Source organism: Poecilia formosa, unplaced genomic scaffold (assembly GCF_000485575.1).
Source record: "Poecilia formosa unplaced genomic scaffold, Poecilia_formosa-5.1.2 Scaffold7, whole genome shotgun sequence".
In the NCBI taxonomy this organism is placed as follows: Eukaryota; Metazoa; Chordata; class Actinopteri; order Cyprinodontiformes; family Poeciliidae; genus Poecilia; species Poecilia formosa.
The window spans coordinates 3,370,398-3,388,148 of NW_006799946.1; positions in this window are offsets into that span (position 1 = coordinate 3,370,398).

Genomic DNA, 17,751 nt, shown 5'->3' on the forward strand with positions numbered 1-17,751 from the left:
GGACGTAGCCATTAATGGAATTATTGTTTTCTTAAACTTTTGTACATGCTGCAGTGTACTTTCACAAAGAACGTACGCTGGGCTCAGTGTGTGTTTTTTTTTTTAATGCCAAGCTGTGTCAGTTTCCTGAATAGAGTCAGTGAGGAGTCTGTTTTAAATTTGCCATGTGTAATTTCCTTGTCTCGCTAAAAGTATTTCTTGCTCTGCATTGCTGCAAAATGAAGACCGAAGTATAAAATAGCTCCGCTAATGGGAGCTAACGCGGAAGTGATAAGTGATTTCTCACCCAGTGCTACTATCGACAATTACATAGTTCCAAATTGCTGTCCTGTTTAAAACTCCTTCTTATTCTCCTCTGTCTGTTCAGCCGCCGCTGTGGACACCATGTGCTCATATTAAACTGTCATGTTGCATTAGACATGGACCCTGATTCGCCCCAGCCACACAGCTGTGCCGCAAACACCTGCCATCTCCGTTTGCTCAGCTAACCGTGTCCCTCCTGGAAAAGGGTTTCGAGGGACATCATCATATCCAGGGTTTATACGACAGAAATCTGGCCAACTAGAGAGCCGAGATGCTTAATCTTCTCCGGCACTGTTAAGGGAAGCCCTAAAGAAATTGGAAAGTATTGGAGTCCTTCATAAGCTGGAATGCTTTGAAATAAGAGGGCAGGTGGGTTGATAATCAAAGCTTACCGTAATTATAGAGGGAAGGAGGTGTGAATGTCGGGTTTTTACGTGAGTGGTCGGCCTCACTGCTTTTGAGCGAGTGGTTCGAATTGGTGTCCCGTACTTCTGGGCACAAGTGAAGCACACCTGGCAGGACTCCAGCTCCTCACATCGAGCCTCTTTTAATTCACTCTGAAGGCGAGAAAAAAAAAGACAAGAAAAACACGAAACAGGGACAGCTAACCAGGCGTACACTTCAAACCCGGGCCAAAGAAAACTGCTATTCACTCTCAAATTAGCCGTTTCCACGGCCACCTTCAAACGAGGCCCCTCTCTGTCTAATCTGCTCAAGCTGCGTGGACACGCCAACCGTCTGCTTCGCGAGCTCCTGGACGCGGAAAACCACAGCGGTTAATTGAAGAATTATCAGCGCAAGCACGGTTAGTTAAGCTCATCATCAGTTTGCTGTCGTCCATCAAGCCAGGCCCAGGCCACGCAGGAGTTCCGTTCCGGTGCCATCATCTACACAAAAAATGTTTCTTTTTAGATCAGCTAAGAAATCACATCATCAACGCACATTTTGCAGAGGCTGTGAATTACAAAAAGGAGATTGTTTGCTTGTGAGAACTGAAATTAGTGCACGGTCCAGTATTGGACAGCTGAGATCATCTTTTGGCTTCTCAAAGCTTTAGACAACAACAAAAGCTGAATTATTGCTTTGGGGGGAAAAAAAAAAGTCAGACAGGAGCCAGAAAAGATCGCTGCCCTAATATATCGATATAAATATCAAGTGGCAGACGCTGATTGTTAAATTGCAGATGGAGTTAGTTAATCGTAAATTGTAAACTTAAAGATTAAAGAAAACAAAAGAAAGGGGCCACCTGCAGATCGTTACTGACTGGATCATATGTGGAAGTGGATCCATGTAAAACCTGCGTCTGGGAATTTCTAGACAAACCATATGTTCTCTTTCAGACCACATAAAACTCTATTGTCTGACTCTACTGCTTTCATAGCAATATAATTTGTCCATCTGAAGTTATTTTAACCTTTCTGGTTGAGTATTTTACTTGGAAAAAAGATACTCAGTTTCACTTGGGGGCCAGGGGGGGAGCACCAAATATGTTTGAACTTCTGTAAAATAAGTGACTTTCCAAAGGCAAGTGGCTGAAGAGTTCCTTTCTGTGATCAACTGAGATGTATTAGTCAGTACAGGTCTATACCTTTGGAGTCAAACTGTTATGATTGGACAGTGTTAGATGGAGCTGGCTTCAGTATAGTTGAATACCTGCTTGTCAAAGTGGCTTGAGATGGAGTTTGTTGTGAAGCAGCACTGTGTAATTACATTGAAACGAACAGAACAATGGGACACTGACACCTGCTCTACCCGGCTTTTCCATAACATTGCAACTCGACTCCTGACAGACACAAGCAAGTGAGACCACAGCTTGTGCATTTCTTGCCTCCTTTGCACCAGATCTCTGCTTAGTTTTACCGTTTGAAAACCAGATACGAATCGTCTTTGTCCTGGAGCCACGGGCAAAAGTTTGCTGCCTTTATATTTTCTTTTCTTTTCTATGGAAGGTTCTCCTGGCCCTGTGTCAGAAATCATTTACTCATTAGAAGCACACTCTTTTTAACAAGATTTTCCACCAATTCAGAATAGCTTCCCAATCCCCGAAGAAGAAAAGCAAACCCATTAGCATGATGCAGCCACCACCATGTTTTCTCAAAGGGATGGTGTGTGAACTGCAATGCCTGTTTTGTGCCACACATGGTGGCACTTTTGCATGCAGAGCAAGTTATATCTAAGGGTGACAGAGTAAAATGGGCTGAACAGGAACGCACACCACTCTTTTCTGATTTTCTTTTCAGAAAAACATGGGAAAACATTGTTCCTTTCCTTTCATTTCACATCTCTGCACTACTTCTATAAAATTAAATATTAACAAAGCGAACCGTTTGAGGCTGTAATGTGACGGCATACAAATTCATCTTCAAGGCATCATGCATGAACAGCATCCTGGCTGCAGGAAGTGATATCTGGTCTGGAGCAGATTAAAGCCATTACTGTATCTAACTTTAGCGTTATTCACCATACTTCCAAAACAATGTGGAAACTCGTTTTTTCAGACTCAGTGATGATTGCTGATTCTATTGTTACACTTATAAGAGTATGTTGGGCTGATTTATTGTGTTGATTTGTATTTCCATTCATTCCCCCCCCCCACTTTTGTAGATCTCACATTTGGTCAAGTGTTTGTTTTATGTGGACTTTGAATGTTGTGTTGGAGCCACAACAGATGAAAATGTCAAATCATATAGTTCACAGACTGCAAAATGATAGACTCAACTAGCCAGTTGGCATTTCACACCTGTCAGCCAATTAAACTTGTGAGGAAATAGCAAAGGTTAACATGACCACAAAATAAAAAGTTTTAACTAAATCTCTGTGTTCAAACTTTTTTTTTTTTTTTACTTTCTATCTTTGTGTAAACTTGCGTTGCATTTTGTTTTTGTCTTTTCTAACATTTTTGCAAACAGTGCTCTGTGTGGTAAAATTCCTTTGCTCTCAAAATATGCAGAGAGAGAGAGAGAGAGAACAATGGATGTACTATTGGAATCTTTCCAGTCACTGAACAAAAGCGGAATAACAACGCTGGTTTGGAAAACTGAACTTTGCTGTCTGCGGATGTTCCTGTTCTTTAACTTCTGTTTGCTAAATGTCACATAGTGTGTGTGCGTGTGTACGTTTTCTTTTATCAAGAGCTTCAGCTGGAACTGCAGAACCTGGTGAATTTTATAAGCAGCCTGTTCGTGTTACTTCCCTACTGTAAGGTGGTGAAACAAAACTTTGCATTTATGTGACTTTAGTGTCCAAAAATGACAATCTTTTGGCGTTTTATAGGGCAGTCAAACCCAAAGTAGCTCAAGGATGATGAAGAAATGATACTTGGGTTTAAAAGTTTTCTAAACAACAAAACAAATCTGAAAAAAAAAACCTTATCTCTAGCCCCAGTGTTTTGCAGCCTCTGAAATGTTCTAATCTTTGACTTAGAAAGATTGTAAGAATTCTTACAAATTCTTTAATTTGTAAGAATAAACCCAGGAAACCGTTTATATTTTGCGAGGGACTAAACACAAAGAGGATCCTGGATACTTTTGCTGACCAGAAACTGAACTTTTTATCAATTACATCAGTCTAATTTCAAAACAGATGCGGAACATCTGGGACGGAAATATCCAAATGGATTTAATTTTTGATAGGATCACAACTTGAAGTGAGGTCAGTGAGGTAGTATTAGTTGGACTTGCCAAACAAAAAGTTTTTTTTCTTTTTTTTTTTTTGCAGTTCAGAACATGGAAAGTGGATGAATTTATATTTCTGTTTTTTTTTCTTTTTTTTTTTCCTTTTGCTGACTCTAAATTACGTAGAGTTTAGAGGATTAAAGAAAATCTTGTTGTGCAATCTTAATAGTTAAGCCCAATGCTCTTAGTTAGCGGTTCACCATCTTTACAACTTCTGACTCACAACAGCACAGTAAAAAATTACAGCCCCCTTAAGTTTATTCCACCAATTTTATCTCTTAATCTCCAATTGTTAGGAATTTTTTTTGTTTACACAGAACATACGTTCAAGAGTTTTTCTATGTCTTTCTTCTGATTTTATTGTTTCTAAGTTAAAAGACTTCAAATTTATTACATGGAAAATAAATTCATGGCCCCATCTGTAGGTTGAGTATGCAAGCATTTCTACATATGAATGATACAAACAGCAAAAACTGCAAATACACCGCTTTTATCTATTTGTACTGTTATTTTTTTTTCCTTTTCTATTTATTGCGCAAATACACTTTGCACTTAATTATTTGTGTTATAAGTGACAAAAGGTCTATGGTTTTATACTAAAACGTAAGCTCGTGAATCAATACAAAGTGTAGAGTTGTACAACAGAAGTAGACTCTTCGGCAGATACTTTTTAGAAGAGAAATATAAAACAGAAAAAGATGAAGAGGGATTAAACATTAAAGCTTTGGTGCTGGTGTTCGTCTTAAAGTGCTTTAAATGATCAAAACTATTTCCTCACCCCTTCATAGTCTTTGTAGTCCCAGTATTGCCCCAATTTCTGAGAGACCAGAATTATCCTTTAATCTTATTCCCATGAATAGAGAGCATGCATTCAGTACAAAAGCATGCCAGTCTTTGGTTAATATCTACTTTGACTTTTTCCCATTTTTCTCCTAATTAACAGCAGCTGCTATCTATTAAAAATCTTCTGATTTACCAACCAATCAAAGAAATGAAAACAAGGACGACAACCTGTTGTACAAGGTTTTTTTTTATTGTTCTTCACTTTTGCTCCCAACCTTGTAACGAGATCAATATAAATCAGAGTGACGGGTCATCGTTCCAGTAGCTGTAAATTTTAACTGCTGTCCTCCTTGGTGAGCATCTGTTTTGCCTCTTAGAATCCAAGTCCTTATTGGAGTTTTGAGTCTCACACTTATACATTAGCTTCAACTCTTTCTTTGCCTTAGCTGATCGAACCATGCTTTATTCTCCTTCCCATCTTTTAAACACAAACACGGACTGTCGACGACGAGAGAAGTGCGTGACTATAAGTATGACATTGTCCAAAGCGAATCCAAACGACTCAATTGGGAATAATAAACGTGCATAAAAGCTTTTAATGCCGCACCTGGGGGAGAACACGAAATGTCTTTTCCAGACTTCCCCTCTTGCACGTGCCTAATGCATCACAATGGAAAGTTCTGCTGTTTCACATTCAGGAAGTCAGCTCTCAAACGCCAGGGATCTAAGCATTGAATGTGAGCTGCAGAGTCACTTATCAGTGACTCTTCACATCTCGTGTCTACGTTGCATTTCTGATTGAAATGAACTGACAGTGGACGCAAAGGGGCCCGTTTTTATCAACCAGCACAGCGTAATTACCGGAGGGGGGCCAGGAGGAAGGGGAGTGATTTGTTTGGCGATAGGCCTCCTCAGCATGTATGCAACCCGGCCCAGCTGGGAGTAGGGAGTAACTAAAGTCCTTATGCTCGAATGGCAAAGAGCAGACTCAGAGTTTTGATTTTGGGAGTCTACAGGCATGCAGCGTTCAGCCCACACACAATTATCCATTTCTGTAACTGCTTGCTCTTGTGGTCAGAGGAGAGCTGGACAGTCTCAATATGCATTCCTGCGTGACGGAACCGAAGTTGCAAAGAACTGCGAGGGTAAAACGTCAGACTAAATGAAACGCAGAGAGCTCTGATGGTCAGGAGAAAATGTTCAAAATGCACATATTTGCTTGGTTTGCGCTTAGTGAAATGTTGATTTTCCATGCAATAACGTGTGGAATGAAAATGAAAATAATTTTGTCAGTTCACTATTTAAATCAAAGCTTTTGGTGCAGATGTCTTGGAACAGCTCTCAGTGTTCCACAGTGTTTTTTTTATTGCTTTTTTAATAAATTCAAGTTCATGGTAGATTTTCGAATATTGAGTGGTTGGTCTGTTAAACTAAGATATNCCAACAAAATCTGATTTCTGTCTCGTTTTGATCATATTTATCCTTATTTGGATCTGTTGTGTGATAGATGTCCAAGTATGACTGACCCGTCAACAATCAACGGGACTCATTAGTATGTGGGATAATGTGAACAAGCAGAAGTTGGATTCAGACTTTTCCTGTCATGCACAGGCTTGAGCAGTTCTGCAGGCTTGTCAAACAACTTGTTGCAAGTCATCCCTGAACGTTTCTGCAGCGTTGTTTGCCTTGGTGTGGACCAGCCGATGTTGGGGCCTCTCTGTCTGCTTCTAATTTCTTTTCTGGCTCCGTCCTTCCCAGACCAGTCCAGAGAAGCCAGTGGCTCCAAACTCAGCCAACACAGACGATGTGGAACTCTTAAGCACACTGGATCACTGAGACGTTAAATGTAACGTTGTAAACCATGAGAAATATCCCTCTATGTTTTACACACATAAATCTTTGTGTATGACTGTGGATGGGTATAGTGATTCCTAGATTCTCTCTCTCTTTTTTTTTTTTGTTAACTACTGCGTAAGCACACACAGCCTTTTGTACTGACTCCAGGCTGTGTGCTGGATGGGTCTGTGTGTCCTCTTGACTTTGTGGGTGTGGGATATGGATTCATGGGTTTCTGAATGGGCTTCTTTGTGTTTTCAGGCATTACTGCATCGAGTTGATGGCAGCCCTGTCGCCTGAGTGCTCTTTTAGAGGCAAAAACTCACGAAAATCAGTACAAAACGCCACCAAATAGCCATGCCCTTTTTGCTGTTAGTCATTACTCATAGCATGAAGTAAAGTTTCCTAAATGTTCTATCATAAAATGCCTTTGTCAAATTAGAGCTCTGGATAAGTTTGGTTTAATCTGTGGTTTGCATGCCAATCCAAATAGTTCCCATCTGGCGAGAATAGCAGATGAAACAATCTGAGCAACGCAGCTTTTTAATCACGGGGGAGACAAATAACGCGGAGACCAAAAGAATCCCACTTTATCAAATCCTTCGGGATGTGGTACAACAAAGCTGAGAAAAGATGCTTCATCTGCTCATAAATCAGCTAAAAATCACATCAAAACACACAAATAGTGTCTAGCAAATTAGATTGTTTTTTTTTGTAAACTGCTTCCACACAAAGCCTTATATGGTATTATACAAAGAACAAAAGATGGAGATGAGAGCTGCTTTGAACTGTGTTGATGGTGGGACGCATGGATACATGCGTGCATAGCTTTTCGCTTCATTAGCTTACCCTTCATTTAGCCAGCTATATTTAACAAAGTCTGGAGGTAATTTAGGGATTTGCAATCAGTCAGTCGACTCTGGACTTTAATACAGAGTTCACACAAAGACATGGTCTCCTCTTTTATGTAATGACATTATAAAGGTAACAATAGAAAACACTGGAGCTACAGTACAAAGTACGAAGCTACAAATTGCCAACCAATCTATGGACGCATTTATACAAAAGCACTATAAGAATTCAGTCCATTAACTTTTTTAATAGGAGTAAGTAGATTTTTTTGTTTTTTTTTGTTAATAATAAATGTTTCCAGCTAAGAGTTACATAAAAACATTCTTGTATCTTTGTATTAAATTTGAAACTGTGGATATGTAATTTTCAATAAATATCAATCAACATAAACCCACTGTAATCCTTAATCAGTCATTTTGCATTAGTACTGAACGGTCAAAATAAAAATAAAAAAGTATTTTCTTGTCAGTATGTAAAAAAGTTGCAGCGCTACTGACAGTCATATGAGATATGATATGGTGTAAAGTATTATATATGATATGATTGAAGGCTTTTGATGTGGCAAATTTGCAAAAGATATCACCTCCTTCAAAATAAAGCTTCAGCTCCCTCCATGCTTTCGATGCCTTCCTTGGGAGAAAAAAAATAACTCATGCAATGTGATAAAACGTGACATAAATGACGCGACACCTGGCCATTCATTACGTGTATTCCCCTATGCGGTGCTGTAACAAGTGATGAGCCTCAATTCAAAAAAAAAAAAAAAAAAAAGAATTTAAGAAAGCCTGACGACGAAATAGAAAACATGCAAAAACACCCAACATCACATAACTCAGCAGTGTTCATGCTGACGGAATACACTACTTTAACAAATTGTAAATCTAAAATCCTCAGAAAACCTCATTCCCATCATGACCACATGAATTTTGAGGTTCGTTTCTGTGTGGCGCTGCAGCGGCCCCGCTGCGCTGGAGACTTTCCAGAGGCCCTTTTTCAGACTCACACAGCTGATGCAAGTAGCCCTGCTACCCCTCCTCATGTCAGGACATGAGGGAGGTGGGTTTTTGCTCTGTCTCTCTCACGTGGCATCTGGCACGTTTGACCCACATTACGCCTTCTGCTGGGCATATTAATAACCACATCCTCCTCTGTGTGCTCTTAGACCAGGACACAGCTCAGGTTTCAGGCTCATTATGTGAAGCTAATACAGTAATGTTGGTAATTAAAAAAAAAAAAAAAACCAAGCAAGAAGATATACCACAAGTTTTTATTTTCTGCTACGGCACGTCCTAATCTAAAGCTCTCTGTGAAATTAGAATTAATCATCTGACAATAACATTTTGGCTGCTGATGTGATGCTCTGTGATGCACCGCCACGGAAAAGTCTCGAACCACTCCTAATTTTCCCATCCCGTAAATTCTTGTAATCTCATAAAGTGATCACGAGCTATAAATCCCCAGACTTTCCGAACGATCGTTTAAGGTGTTCATTTGAACACCTGGCAAATTAAAAATAAGTCATCTAAATTAGGAGAAATTGGGGAACTTTGTTATAAGCGGTCTATTGTGTTAAACAGCTTTATTGTCTGAAATTTTGAGCACATAAAAGAAAATGAATGTAAAACAACTATAAAAGACAATGGCAGGAATTAACTGGATTAAATGGACATTGACTCTTTTGATTCGAACATTTATGGGCTGTAAAAATTCCAGGAGGAAATGCTTTTGGACAATGAAATTTTGGAGAGACCTTGGAGTAAAGTAGTTAAAATATGAGAAAGATCAAATCTGTGTTTCTGTAGACTACACCTTCCATTCAAACAAAAGGGAAAAAATTAAAAAGCAATCAGTATGAAGAAGTTCATAACTGTATTAATAAGTGCGCTTCTCAAGCAGATATTTAGCATCTGTTTTGCTGTCACTGAGAAAAATACTGAGATTGAAGAACAAAAGTGAAATAGCAACAAAAAGACACCCATGAGGGAATTGTTGGTCCTAAATTTGAAACAATAGTTAAAATACATCACTGAAGAATTGTAGACTATTTATATCAAGCCCCCATTTATTGAGTTATTTTATGTAAAAAAAAAAAAAAAAAAAAAGGAATTGAACAACAAAAAGCTAGGACTGAAGGAATGATTTCCTTTTTGACAGTCACTGAAAAAAAGAACTGGAATCAAAATTATGGAGCTAAAACTGTCTCATAATTCACAAATGCACCGTTTTAGCTCCATATGAGGACGCCGTGTCTTCATGGCTCATATGCTAACCTGTCATGCCTTGTTACACAGTGACCGTGAGCTCCTCCAGCCACGCAGCTGCGCTGCAAACACCTGTCTCCTGCGTGGACGTAGCCATTAATGGAATTATTGTTTTCTTAAACTTTTGTACATGCTGCAGTGTACTTTCACAAAGAACGTACGCTGGGCTCAGTGTGTGTTTTTTTTTTTAATGCCAAGCTGTGTCAGTTTCCTGAATAGAGTCAGTGAGGAGTCTGTTTTAAATTTGCCATGTGTAATTTCCTTGTCTCGCTAAAAGTATTTCTTGCTCTGCATTGCTGCAAAATGAAGACCGAAGTATAAAATAGCTCCGCTAATGGGAGCTAACGCGGAAGTGATAAGTGATTTCTCACCCAGTGCTACTATCGACAATTACATAGTTCCAAATTGCTGTCCTGTTTAAAACTCCTTCTTATTCTCCTCTGTCTGTTCAGCCGCCGCTGTGGACACCATGTGCTCATATTAAACTGTCATGTTGCATTAGACATGGACCCTGATTCGCCCCAGCCACACAGCTGTGCCGCAAACACCTGCCATCTCCGTTTGCTCAGCTAACCGTGTCCCTCCTGGAAAAGGGTTTCGAGGGACATCATCATATCCAGGGTTTATACGACAGAAATCTGGCCAACTAGAGAGCCGAGATGCTTAATCTTCTCCGGCACTGTTAAGGGAAGCCCTAAAGAAATTGGAAAGTATTGGAGTCCTTCATAAGCTGGAATGCTTTGAAATAAGAGGGCAGGTGGGTTGATAATCAAAGCTTACCGTAATTATAGAGGGAAGGAGGTGTGAATGTCGGGTTTTTACGTGAGTGGTCGGCCTCACTGCTTTTGAGCGAGTGGTTCGAATTGGTGTCCCGTACTTCTGGGCACAAGTGAAGCACACCTGGCAGGACTCCAGCTCCTCACATCGAGCCTCTTTTAATTCACTCTGAAGGCGAGAAAAAAAAAGACAAGAAAAACACGAAACAGGGACAGCTAACCAGGCGTACACTTCAAACCCGGGCCAAAGAAAACTGCTATTCACTCTCAAATTAGCCGTTTCCACGGCCACCTTCAAACGAGGCCCCTCTCTGTCTAATCTGCTCAAGCTGCGTGGACACGCCAACCGTCTGCTTCGCGAGCTCCTGGACGCGGAAAACCACAGCGGTTAATTGAAGAATTATCAGCGCAAGCACGGTTAGTTAAGCTCATCATCAGTTTGCTGTCGTCCATCAAGCCAGGCCCAGGCCACGCAGGAGTTCCGTTCCGGTGCCATCATCTACACAAAAAATGTTTCTTTTTAGATCAGCTAAGAAATCACATCATCAACGCACATTTTGCAGAGGCTGTGAATTACAAAAAGGAGATTGTTTGCTTGTGAGAACTGAAATTAGTGCACGGTCCAGTATTGGACAGCTGAGATCATCTTTTGGCTTCTCAAAGCTTTAGACAACAACAAAAGCTGAATTATTGCTTTGGGGGGAAAAAAAAAAGTCAGACAGGAGCCAGAAAAGATCGCTGCCCTAATATATCGATATAAATATCAAGTGGCAGACGCTGATTGTTAAATTGCAGATGGAGTTAGTTAATCGTAAATTGTAAACTTAAAGATTAAAGAAAACAAAAGAAAGGGGCCACCTGCAGATCGTTACTGACTGGATCATATGTGGAAGTGGATCCATGTAAAACCTGCGTCTGGGAATTTCTAGACAAACCATATGTTCTCTTTCAGACCACATAAAACTCTATTGTCTGACTCTACTGCTTTCATAGCAATATAATTTGTCCATCTGAAGTTATTTTAACCTTTCTGGTTGAGTATTTTACTTGGAAAAAAGATACTCAGTTTCACTTGGGGGCCAGGGGGGGAGCACCAAATATGTTTGAACTTCTGTAAAATAAGTGACTTTCCAAAGGCAAGTGGCTGAAGAGTTCCTTTCTGTGATCAACTGAGATGTATTAGTCAGTACAGGTCTATACCTTTGGAGTCAAACTGTTATGATTGGACAGTGTTAGATGGAGCTGGCTTCAGTATAGTTGAATACCTGCTTGTCAAAGTGGCTTGAGATGGAGTTTGTTGTGAAGCAGCACTGTGTAATTACATTGAAACGAACAGAACAATGGGACACTGACACCTGCTCTACCCGGCTTTTCCATAACATTGCAACTCGACTCCTGACAGACACAAGCAAGTGAGACCACAGCTTGTGCATTTCTTGCCTCCTTTGCACCAGATCTCTGCTTAGTTTTACCGTTTGAAAACCAGATACGAATCGTCTTTGTCCTGGAGCCACGGGCAAAAGTTTGCTGCCTTTATATTTTCTTTTCTTTTCTATGGAAGGTTCTCCTGGCCCTGTGTCAGAAATCATTTACTCATTAGAAGCACACTCTTTTTAACAAGATTTTCCACCAATTCAGAATAGCTTCCCAATCCCCGAAGAAGAAAAGCAAACCCATTAGCATGATGCAGCCACCACCATGTTTTCTCAAAGGGATGGTGTGTGAACTGCAATGCCTGTTTTGTGCCACACATGGTGGCACTTTTGCATGCAGAGCAAGTTATATCTAAGGGTGACAGAGTAAAATGGGCTGAACAGGAACGCACACCACTCTTTTCTGATTTTCTTTTCAGAAAAACATGGGAAAACATTGTTCCTTTCCTTTCATTTCACATCTCTGCACTACTTCTATAAAATTAAATATTAACAAAGCGAACCGTTTGAGGCTGTAATGTGACGGCATACAAATTCATCTTCAAGGCATCATGCATGAACAGCATCCTGGCTGCAGGAAGTGATATCTGGTCTGGAGCAGATTAAAGCCATTACTGTATCTAACTTTAGCGTTATTCACCATACTTCCAAAACAATGTGGAAACTCGTTTTTTCAGACTCAGTGATGATTGCTGATTCTATTGTTACACTTATAAGAGTATGTTGGGCTGATTTATTGTGTTGATTTGTATTTCCATTCATTCCCCCCCCCCACTTTTGTAGATCTCACATTTGGTCAAGTGTTTGTTTTATGTGGACTTTGAATGTTGTGTTGGAGCCACAACAGATGAAAATGTCAAATCATATAGTTCACAGACTGCAAAATGATAGACTCAACTAGCCAGTTGGCATTTCACACCTGTCAGCCAATTAAACTTGTGAGGAAATAGCAAAGGTTAACATGACCACAAAATAAAAAGTTTTAACTAAATCTCTGTGTTCAAACTTTTTTTTTTTTTTTACTTTCTATCTTTGTGTAAACTTGCGTTGCATTTTGTTTTTGTCTTTTCTAACATTTTTGCAAACAGTGCTCTGTGTGGTAAAATTCCTTTGCTCTCAAAATATGCAGAGAGAGAGAGAGAGAGAACAATGGATGTACTATTGGAATCTTTCCAGTCACTGAACAAAAGCGGAATAACAACGCTGGTTTGGAAAACTGAACTTTGCTGTCTGCGGATGTTCCTGTTCTTTAACTTCTGTTTGCTAAATGTCACATAGTGTGTGTGCGTGTGTACGTTTTCTTTTATCAAGAGCTTCAGCTGGAACTGCAGAACCTGGTGAATTTTATAAGCAGCCTGTTCGTGTTACTTCCCTACTGTAAGGTGGTGAAACAAAACTTTGCATTTATGTGACTTTAGTGTCCAAAAATGACAATCTTTTGGCGTTTTATAGGGCAGTCAAACCCAAAGTAGCTCAAGGATGATGAAGAAATGATACTTGGGTTTAAAAGTTTTCTAAACAACAAAACAAATCTGAAAAAAAAAACCTTATCTCTAGCCCCAGTGTTTTGCAGCCTCTGAAATGTTCTAATCTTTGACTTAGAAAGATTGTAAGAATTCTTACAAATTCTTTAATTTGTAAGAATAAACCCAGGAAACCGTTTATATTTTGCGAGGGACTAAACACAAAGAGGATCCTGGATACTTTTGCTGACCAGAAACTGAACTTTTTATCAATTACATCAGTCTAATTTCAAAACAGATGCGGAACATCTGGGACGGAAATATCCAAATGGATTTAATTTTTGATAGGATCACAACTTGAAGTGAGGTCAGTGAGGTAGTATTAGTTGGACTTGCCAAACAAAAAGTTTTTTTTCTTTTTTTTTTTTTGCAGTTCAGAACATGGAAAGTGGATGAATTTATATTTCTGTTTTTTTTTCTTTTTTTTTTTCCTTTTGCTGACTCTAAATTACGTAGAGTTTAGAGGATTAAAGAAAATCTTGTTGTGCAATCTTAATAGTTAAGCCCAATGCTCTTAGTTAGCGGTTCACCATCTTTACAACTTCTGACTCACAACAGCACAGTAAAAAATTACAGCCCCCTTAAGTTTATTCCACCAATTTTATCTCTTAATCTCCAATTGTTAGGAATTTTTTTTGTTTACACAGAACATACGTTCAAGAGTTTTTCTATGTCTTTCTTCTGATTTTATTGTTTCTAAGTTAAAAGACTTCAAATTTATTACATGGAAAATAAATTCATGGCCCCATCTGTAGGTTGAGTATGCAAGCATTTCTACATATGAATGATACAAACAGCAAAAACTGCAAATACACCGCTTTTATCTATTTGTACTGTTATTTTTTTCCTTTTCTATTTATTGCGCAAATACACTTTGCACTTAATTATTTGTGTTATAAGTGACAAAAGGTCTATGGTTTTATACTAAAACGTAAGCTCGTGAATCAATACAAAGTGTAGAGTTGTACAACAGAAGTAGACTCTTCGGCAGATACTTTTTAGAAGAGAAATATAAAACAGAAAAAGATGAAGAGGGATTAAACATTAAAGCTTTGGTGCTGGTGTTCGTCTTAAAGTGCTTTAAATGATCAAAACTATTTCCTCACCCCTTCATAGTCTTTGTAGTCCCAGTATTGCCCCAATTTCTGAGAGACCAGAATTATCCTTTAATCTTATTCCCATGAATAGAGAGCATGCATTCAGTACAAAAGCATGCCAGTCTTTGGTTAATATCTACTTTGACTTTTTCCCATTTTTCTCCTAATTAACAGCAGCTGCTATCTATTAAAAATCTTCTGATTTACCAACCAATCAAAGAAATGAAAACAAGGACGACAACCTGTTGTACAAGGTTTTTTTTTATTGTTCTTCACTTTTGCTCCCAACCTTGTAACGAGATCAATATAAATCAGAGTGACGGGTCATCGTTCCAGTAGCTGTAAATTTTAACTGCTGTCCTCCTTGGTGAGCATCTGTTTTGCCTCTTAGAATCCAAGTCCTTATTGGAGTTTTGAGTCTCACACTTATACATTAGCTTCAACTCTTTCTTTGCCTTAGCTGATCGAACCATGCTTTATTCTCCTTCCCATCTTTTAAACACAAACACGGACTGTCGACGACGAGAGAAGTGCGTGACTATAAGTATGACATTGTCCAAAGCGAATCCAAACGACTCAATTGGGAATAATAAACGTGCATAAAAGCTTTTAATGCCGCACCTGGGGGAGAACACGAAATGTCTTTTCCAGACTTCCCCTCTTGCACGTGCCTAATGCATCACAATGGAAAGTTCTGCTGTTTCACATTCAGGAAGTCGGCTCTCAAACGCCAGGGATCTAAGCATTGAATGTGAGCTGCAGAGTCACTTATCAGTGACTCTTCACATCTCGTGTCTACGTTGCATTTCTGATTGAAATGAACTGACAGTGGACGCAAAGGGGCCCGTTTTTATCAACCAGCACAGCGTAATTACCGGAGGGGGGCCAGGAGGAAGGGGAGTGATTTGTTTGGCGATAGGCCTCCTCAGCATGTATGCAACCCGGCCCAGCTGGGAGTAGGGAGTAACTAAAGTCCTTATGCTCAAATGGCAAAGAGCAGACTCAGAGTTTTGATTTTGGGAGTCTACAGGCATGCAGCGTTCAGCCCACACACAATTATCCATTTCTGTAACTGCTTTCTCTTGTGGTCAGAGGAGAGCTGGACAGTCTCAATATGCATTCCTGCGTGACGGAACCGAAGTTGCAAAGAACTGCGAGGGTAAAACGTCAGACTAAATGAAACGCAGAGAGCTCTGACGGTCAGGAGAAAATGTTCGAAATGCATGTATTTGCTTGGTTTGCGCTTAGTGAAATGTTGATTTTCCATGCAATAACGTGTGGAATGAAAATGAAAATAATTTTGTCAGTTCACTATTTAAATCAAAGCTTTTGGTGCAGATGTCTTGGAACAGCTCTCAGTGTTCCACAGTGTTTTTTATTGCTTTTTTAATAAATTCAAGTTCATGGTAGATTTTCGAATATTGAGTGGTTGGTCTGTTAAACTAAGATATCATAAATTTTGAATTAGTCTACAAAGCCAAGAATTATCTTCAATGAATCTAGCCATCGGTCCATTCATCCATCCATTCAATGCTTATATATTAGATATTGTAAGTTTGTAGGGACAGTTTATTCTCCACTGAATATCACAGCAGGCTCATCAGATACAACTACAACAATGAACAATACTTGTTTACTTGTTACCAAACAAGTTTGTTTCTGTGCCTGATGAACTTTGGTTAAATTATTCTTTTGTAAAGTTACTCACAGACTGCAGTGGGTAGAGTAGCAAGACATTTTGCACAAGTAAAAGTAGTGATACTTCATTTGGAAGAATTGTTGGCTTTATAAAGTCCAATACAAAGAGGAATTATGTGAAAATGTATGTATAGGTAAAACATATGTATCATTCAAAGTGTAAGAAGAAATCATGGCTTGTCTAGATAGGGTGCAAAATGACACAGAGTTGTGGTGGTGGATTTAGAAATCATAAGTTATCTCCAGAATTCATCCTTTATAATGTGAAGTTTTACTCTGCTGTGGAAGCTTTCTCTGAGCTTTCTTTGATATGGCCTCATTTTACATATTTAGAGCAAAGAACGGGTTGTTCAGAAACAGACTTTGAATCTAGGGTATCTTCTCCATAAACCATTTCTTTGGGTAACAAATCGACCCTCCTTGTAAGCATTATTTTCTCTGTCATTTTGCAGTTTGATTTATTTACTTAACACAACAACAATTCAGCTAGACATCTTTTATGCAAATATTATTGGATTTTGAACTCATTCCACACAAAACCTTAGCTTTGTGTGTCTGTGGGGACAGATGTTTTCCTTTAAACCCCAAAACGCCATTTGGTATACGGAACTGCTGGGACGGGGTTAGCCTTTGGGGCATCGGGTAATGGGAAAAGTAAAACAGCCTGCGTGTGTGTGTGTGTGTGTGTGTGCGCGCGTGCGCGTGCGCGTGTGCTGGTATGTGTGCGTGTGTAAGAGGGACATAGAAAAATCTACGCTTCTCAGAAAGTAAACATCGGAAACTGTAACTTTTCAACTTTTCAAAACAAAAGCACACTTTTTTCTTTTATATTTCTGTTGTTTCTAGACTGATACAGATGTAGCTATAATATGCCTGATTAGAAAGAAACATTTTTCTCTCCCAATATTGTGAAAGGCAATATTTATTTCGCAAAGTTTCCTTCTGTTATTTGACCAGCTATTCCATATACATATTCAGAGTAAAACTAAAGACCCTTCAGAACCCTTGAGTGCAACACAACGGCCCAAATGTTCAAAACTGAGCATCAGTTTTAGCCACATTAAAGAAAGCAATGAAGATCACAAAGGGTTTAGACTTTAAGGTTAGAAAATAGTTTAAATTAAGCAAGATTCATTGCTGAACTTTACATAAAATGTTGACCACTAAATGTGCATTTAATTTCTTCATACAAGGTCAAAGTATTGAACTCTTTTACGTTTTAATCCATTAATACTGCAAATATCAGGATATTTAATTGTGATATGAACTAATAAACCAAATAAATAACTGTGAAATTATAGGGAAATAATACATACTTTCAACATTTTTAGGTAAAGTTGAAATCCCGGTTATGTCAGCATCTGCAGCTGTAAACAGCTCCAAGTGCACCGTCAAATCCACCACCTGATCATTTGTAATGTGACATAACCCTTTACCCAAACAGACTAGTTGGACACACAACAAACATGTTGAACAACGATCTTTGTTCAGGCTAGACCAACATTAGTGTATCAA